Source organism: Ochotona curzoniae, unplaced genomic scaffold (genome assembly GCF_017591425.1).
Source record: "Ochotona curzoniae isolate NIBS_2020 unplaced genomic scaffold, NIBS_Ocur_1.0 scaffold_4505, whole genome shotgun sequence".
NCBI classification, from domain to species: domain Eukaryota; kingdom Metazoa; phylum Chordata; class Mammalia; order Lagomorpha; family Ochotonidae; genus Ochotona; species Ochotona curzoniae.
In genome coordinates, this window is record NW_024467118.1 from 748,005 (window position 1) to 754,946 (window position 6,942).

The following is a 6,942-nucleotide window of genomic DNA, read 5'->3' on the forward strand; positions in this document are numbered from 1 at the left end:
ACAGTGTGGACCTGAGTACCAGCACAGCGGACACTCGGAGAGAGCTGGCCAGGTCACCGGCAGGCGGAACAGGAGAGGGGGGCAGAACGCATGCGTGGGACTGTGACCAAACTGCTTCAAATCTAAGGACAGCTACAGACTCACAGCCTTAATTTCAATGACTCCAGAAAACTGTACAAGTTCAGATTAACCAAAAACAACAAAAAGAAAATCGTGCAAGGGACAAGTACACACTCCACCTGAGGATCAAAGAGCAAAACATGAGCCAGCGTGGCACGGAGGGTCCGGCTGCTGCCTACGATGCCAGCACCCAAGCAGCACTGCTTCACGTCCCAGCTGCTCCACTTCCCATCCAGCTCCCTGCTGACATGCCTGCCAGAGCAGCAGAGGACGGCCCAGCGCCCGGGCCCTGCACCTGCTGACGGACCGCCCAGCGCCCGGGCCCTGCACCTGCATGGGAGGCCCAGGGGAGGCACCTGGCTTCTGACTTTGGCTCAGCTCAGCACTGTCTGTCACAGCATCTGTACAGTTAACAGTAGACATGTCTGTCGATAAGTACATTCAAGCAGCAAGCACTCTCTAAGTCAATGGTGATGGAGACAACGCAAAGCCAACAGGCAAGAAACACTAAAATGTCTTCCAGGGGGAAAAAAGTGACATCAGATGGAATGCTCAAAGAAACAGACGGCCCAGGAATGGTGGCGACCACAAGGCAAGATAAATCCTCTCTGAGCAAAACGCCAGAGCACGCTGATCTACCGCGTATGGTGCCGGCATCCGACACGAGTGCTGGCTCATGTCCCAGCTGCTCCAGCTGCTCCAGCTGCTCCAGCTGCTGCAGCTCCCTGCTGATGTGCATAGGACAGCAGCGGAAAATGGGCCCTTGCACTCAGAAGAGCCCTGCTGCCAGCTTCTAACCGGTCCAGTTCTGGCCACTGCAGCCACTTGGAAAGTGAACCAGAGGATGGAAGATGCCTTGCTCTGTGTAATTCTGACTTTCAAGTAAAAATAAATAGCTCTTTTGAATCAAAATACACTGGGCCCAGTGCAATAGCCTAATGGTTAAATCCTCACGTTCCATGTGCCAGGATCCCATATGGTGCCTGTTTGTGTCCCAGCTGCCCCACTTCCTGTCCAGCTCCCTGCTTGTGACCTGGGAAAGCGGTGGGGACAGCCCAAAGCCTTGCACCCATTTGAGAGACCTGGAAGAAGCTCCTAGTGTCGGATTGGCTTGGCTCCGGCCATTGCAGCCATTAGCTCTAAGTCAGCGGTCAGAAGACTCTCTCTCTCTGCAAATCTGCATTTCCAATATAAATAAATAAATCTTAAAAAAAAACCCACTCACACTGCAGTGTGGTCAGGAGTGTGGGAGGCACCAGCAGCACCAAGCCCAGGGTCCAGCCCAGGTACTCCCACCATCCTTGCACATGGCCAGTGCGACTCAGTCAACAGCGTCTAGAACATGCCTTAGGAAACCAGGTGTGCTGGCCAACAGATCAACAGAGGAGACAATCACACAACAGGGACCAGTGTGGTGGCAAATGCATCATCCGTCTCATAAGGGCACCGGTTCGTGTCCCAGCTGCTCCACTTCCCATCAAGCTCCCTGCTATAACGGAGGATGGATGAAGGCCTTGGACCCAGGTGGGAAACCCAGACTAAGCTCCTGGCTCCTGGCTTCGGATCAACTCAGCTCTGGCTACTGTGGCTATCTGGGGAATGAACTAGCAGATGGAAGATCTCTCTCTCTGTAAATCTGCTTTTCAAATAAAAAAATAAATCTTTAAAAATCATAAAATAGAATATTTTAGATCACAAGACACCAAGTAATACAAAAGAAGAAAAAGAGCAGATAGCAAGACACCGATGACGTCACAGACCACAGTGGACAAGGTGCTGATGACATCACAGATCACAGTGGACAAGGCGCTGATGACGTCACAGATCACAGTGGACAAGGAGCGGATGACATCACAGACCACAGTGGACAAGGTGCTGATGACATCATGGACCACAGTGGACAAGGCGCCGATCACGTCACAGACCACAGTGGACAAGGCGCCAATGATGCCACAGACCACAGTGGACAAGGTGCCGATGATGTCACAGACCACAGTGGACAAGGCGCCAATGATGCCACAGACCACAGTGGACAAGGCGCCAATGATGCCACAGACCACAGTGGACAAGGTGCCGATGATGCCACAGACCACAGTGGACAAGGTGCCGATGACGTCACAGACCACAGTGGACAAGGCGCCAATGATGCCACAGACCACAGTGGACAAGGCGCCAATGATGCCACAGACCACAGTGGACAAGGCGCCGATCACGTCACAGACCACAGTGGACAAGGCGCCAATGATGCCACAGACCACAGTGGACAAGGTGCCGATGACGTCACAGACCACAGTGGACAAGGTGCCGATGACGTCACAGACCACAGTGGACAAGGTGCCGATGACGTCACAGACCACAGTGGACAAGGAGCGGATGACGTCATAGACCACAGTAGACAAGGTGCTGATGACGTCACAGATCACAGTGGACAAGGAGCCGATGACGTCACAGATCACAGTGGACAAGGTGCTGATGACATCACAGACCGCAGTGGACAAGGTGCTGATGACATCACAGACCACAGTGGACAAGGTGCTGATGACGTCACAGACCACAGTGGACAAGGTGCTGATGACGTCACAGACCACAGTGGACAAGGTACCGGTGACATCACAGACCACAGTGGACAAGGTGCCGATGACGTCACAGACCACAGTGGACAAGGTGCCGATGACGTCACAGACCACAGTGGACAAGGTACCGGTGACGTCACAGACCACAGTGGACAAGGAGCCACTGTGGACAAAGATGATCTGAAAACGCCATCTAAAAAGCAGACATTTTCAGATTGCACAAAAACGAGCAACTGCATGCATGTAGCAGGCATGACACAGTGCTTTACAGCATGGCTTCACCCTCGAGGGCCTGGTTCTAATCCTGGCTGCCCTGCACCTGGCAGGCAAGGGATGAGGCATTCCTGCCCCTGACACAGGACACGGACCCTGCGTAACGGTCCTGGCTTCTGGCTGTGCTCGGTCCAGCTCCGGCTGTTGCAGGGGAATGAAGCAACAGGCGGAAGAACTTCATCCCTCTCTCATCTCTTCTGTCTGTTTCTCTCTCCGCCCCTCCCTGTGTCACTCTACCATTCAAGTGAATATGTAAGTCTTAGAAAACACCCCCTTGGGCCCGGCGCGGTGGCACAAGTGGTTAAGGTCCTCGCCTTGCACGCCCGGGATCCCATATGGGTGCCAGTTCTATCCCGGCAGCCCCGCTTCCCTTCCAGCTCCCTGTCTGTGGCCCGGGAAAGCAGTCGAGGACAGCCCAAGGCTTTGGGACTCTGCACCCGTGCGGGAGACCCGGAAGAGGCTCCTGGCTTCGGATTGGCATAGCATTGGCCGTTGCACTCACTTGGGGAGTGAATCATCGGATGGAAGATCTTCCTCTCTGTCTCTCCTCCTCTCTGTATATCCACCTTTCCAATAAAAATAAAATAAAATAAATAAATAAATAAAAGAAAACACTCCCTTTACATACAAAGACACAAATGAGGTCAAAAGTAAATGCATCTAAAGTTACGCAGTGCACTCACCCGTCACAAGAAGGCTGGGGTGATGCCAGTGTGAATAGTTTGCAGGATGACAAAGGGCAGCTTCTCAGGGCATCCTACGCTGAAGCCCTCTCTCAACAACTCAGCACACAACCAGCACGCGTGTGCGAAGTGCTAACTGCTACTAACCGACACAGCACACAGCACGCTGACACGCTAGACACGCTGACACGCTAGCAGCAGGTGCGGGGCCTCCGGGATGCGCCCGCGCTGGCCACCAGCAAAGACACACGCTGGGCGGCAGAACAAGCTTCTGAAACGGCAGGTACACTGTGCGACCACAGCGGACTGCAAACACAGCAACAAGAATCTCCAGGAAAAACAAAATACCTAAATGTTTGGAAAGCAAATAGTACGCTTCCAAAAAACTCTTGGGGAAGCAGACACATTGCCCAGCGCCCCAACAGCCGTGCGGGGGTCCTCACTTCCGGTTCCCGAGCCAGCTTCCTGCTAACACAGAGCCCGGGAGGCAGCCCAAATGAGCCCCCTGCCAGCTTGCGGCCCGAAGCCTGCAGCAGGCCCTCAAGGGACCCAAGAGCGTGTGTCGGCCCTCTCTCAATTCTTTCCTGCCCTCCTTGGCCTCTCCTCACTCTCACTGTACTTTCCAAGTACATGATAACAAATAAATGAACATTACAATATTACAATTTAAAATACCTAAAAATCTAATGTTATTATGAACAAAGTCCAACTCTGCCTTTGATCCTTTGGGTATGTCTGCGATGCCTGGCCAGCGGTGGTCTCCTCTCACCAGGCAGCCATGGTTCTGTCATTCTCTGAGCACTGGGACTTGACCCGTGATGACCTGTTGCACACTGGACCCACTGAGGGGCCCTGTGTGGTGGTTAGGACTGTGAAGGAGTCTCCTAGCTGAGTGGAGGTGGCGCTCTAACTCAAGAAGTGAGAGAACTGGGGGCCCAGCACTATACCCTAGTGACTAAATCTTGCATGTGCACTCCTCAAGAGGCTGCAATGATCCCATACGGCATCCCACATGGGCGCCAGTTCATGTCCCAGCTGCTCCACTTCCCATCCAGCTCCCTGCCTGTGGCCTGGGAAAGCAGTCAAGGATGGCTCATAGCCTTGGGACCCTGCACCCATGTGGGAGACCCAGAAGAAGCTCCTGGCTCCTGGGCTTGGATCGGCTCAGCTCCAGCCATTGCGGCCTTTTGGGGAGTGAACAGCAGAGGGAAGATCTTTATCTCTGCATTTCTTCTGTCTGTATATGTGACTTTGCAATAAAGCTAAATAAATCTCCAAAAAAAAAAAAACCCACGCCCACACTCAAGGCCTCAGAGAGTGAGGGGCTGAACTACCAGCGTTGGTCTTTTTCCTGTTTTCCTGCCAACAGCTCCTACTGAGGGGGAAAAATGTCATTTCTATAGTAATGAGACAGCGGGTGGCTGGGGTTCGCCAGGGGACTCTCAGCTGTCCCTCACCCCTACACACACGTGCACACAGGGCGGCTGCGGCTGGATGGAAGCGCCTGGACATGGATGGACCGCTGGCCTGGCAGGTGCACCTGAGCGACTCCAGGACTGCGGATGCCCCAGTGCTCAGGGCAACGCCCATGGCAAAGGGAACTAAAAAACAAACAGCTCTGAAATTTGCACAGGAAGAACTGTCACAGAAAAGGCCTATTATGAACAAAAGACGAGTTTCTAAATATTTTGCACTTAAAACCCCCTCAGATTCCTTTGCCATCGACCTGTGCATTCTCATCTTTCTTACAGACCTTGTAACAAACCGTAAATGTGTCCCTGGGAACTGAACCCCAGGAGGGTGTCAGGGGCACACTGCATGTTCCACAGCTGGGGGTCAGGCACTGCGGGCCGACGGTGGCACAAGTGACCTGGGCAGCCTGCCCCAGCTGCAGGACAGCCGCCACCAAACACAGCTTCCCACAAGGAAATGCCCTCGAATTACGCAGCAGCAGCTGGTGTGGAGTCCACAGCAGGCAGGTGCTCGCACTGCCGGACCCCTCCAGGGGCACAGCCCCTCACCCCCGCTGGCAGGTGCTCCGGACCCCTCCAGGGGCACAGCCCCTCACCCCGCCGGCAGGTGCATCCCACGCAGCAGTGCTTCCCCAGGGCTCCTGCTCAGTGCGGCACCTGGGCCCACCCCTCCCCTGGGCAGCAGGCAACAGTGCCTGGGCTGCCCACCCCTCCATCATGCCACCCCCAAGCTCACCTGGCAGGCGCGGAACTGGCTGACAAGCAGCGTGCACCGCTGAGGGTCCTTGCGCCCGTCCAGGCTGTCTAGCTCGGCGGCCACCTGGTTCAGCTCCTCGTCCGCGTAGTAGAATTGAGCCAGCAGCTGCGGGTCCGACCTCTATGAGGACAGAGGCCTGGGCTGAGTGGGCAGCCACTGGGGGGTGGGGAGGGTGCAGGGATGCAGCACCTGCTGTGGCCAAGCTCCCAGGCTGTGCCCCAGCTCCACCTGGGCCTGGACAGGAGGCGGCTCAGGAACAACGGCCATCTCTGTTGCTTGGTGTCTTCTCGGCCTACGGGGCTGTACCCCTGCTTAAAACCGCCACCGCGGGGGCTGCCCAGCCCCTACAGAACCAACAGAGAAGGGGCTCTGGGGGGGAGGGCCCAAGGGGCTGTGTGATGCTGCAGCACACAGCCAAACAGAAATGACAGTGGTCACTGGGGGGAGGGGGAACACGGCCAGCTGCCCTTCGCCTGTAGAAACTTCTGCGTCCCCTTGGCCTTCCCGTCACACCCAGAGGGCAGGCCTTTGGGGACGGAGTCCTGGATTCACTCTCTTTCCATCAGCCTTACAGAGTCTGAAAGCAGTTACCTTCTCTCTGACAAAATCCAGGAGCCGTGATCACCTCCATTAGACCTGTGCCTCCTTAGCTGACCCCAGGGCCTTTGCACAGGGCCCTGCACCCTGGCTGTGCCTGGCTTGCTTCCAACCCAAGGATTAGGAGGCAAAGTGTGGAAATAATCCTCAGATGTGTGTTCACAGAAGATGCTCTTGGGCCTGGCACGGTAGCATAGTGGTTAAAGTCCTCGCCTCTCACATTCCAGGATCCCATATGGGCGCCAGTTCTGATCCCAGTGGCACCACTTCCCATCCAGCTCCCTGCCTGTGGCCTGGGAAAGCAGCAGAGGACAGCCCAAAACCTTGGGACATTGCACCTGTGTGGGAGACCCAGACAAGGCTCCGGGTTCCTGGTTTTGTATCTACTCAGCTCCAGCCATGTGGACACTTGGGGAGTGAATCAATGGAGAGATCTTCCTCTGTCTCTCCTCTTCTCTATGGATCTG

General features: G+C 55.2%; 1 protein-coding gene across 2 annotated transcripts in view; it reads right to left on the reverse strand.

The window, feature by feature from the left end:
- The window catches only part of ZFYVE28 (zinc finger FYVE-type containing 28), a 29,784-nt gene extending 23,792 nt beyond the window's left edge, over positions 1-5,992 (reverse strand). For both annotated transcript variants that reach the window (XM_040966110.1, XM_040966111.1), the window contains exon 1: positions 5,858-5,992. The gene's annotated coding sequence lies outside the window, so the exon portion shown is untranslated. The remainder of the gene's footprint in view (positions 1-5,857) is intronic.
- Between the last annotated feature and the right edge of the window lie 950 nt (positions 5,993-6,942).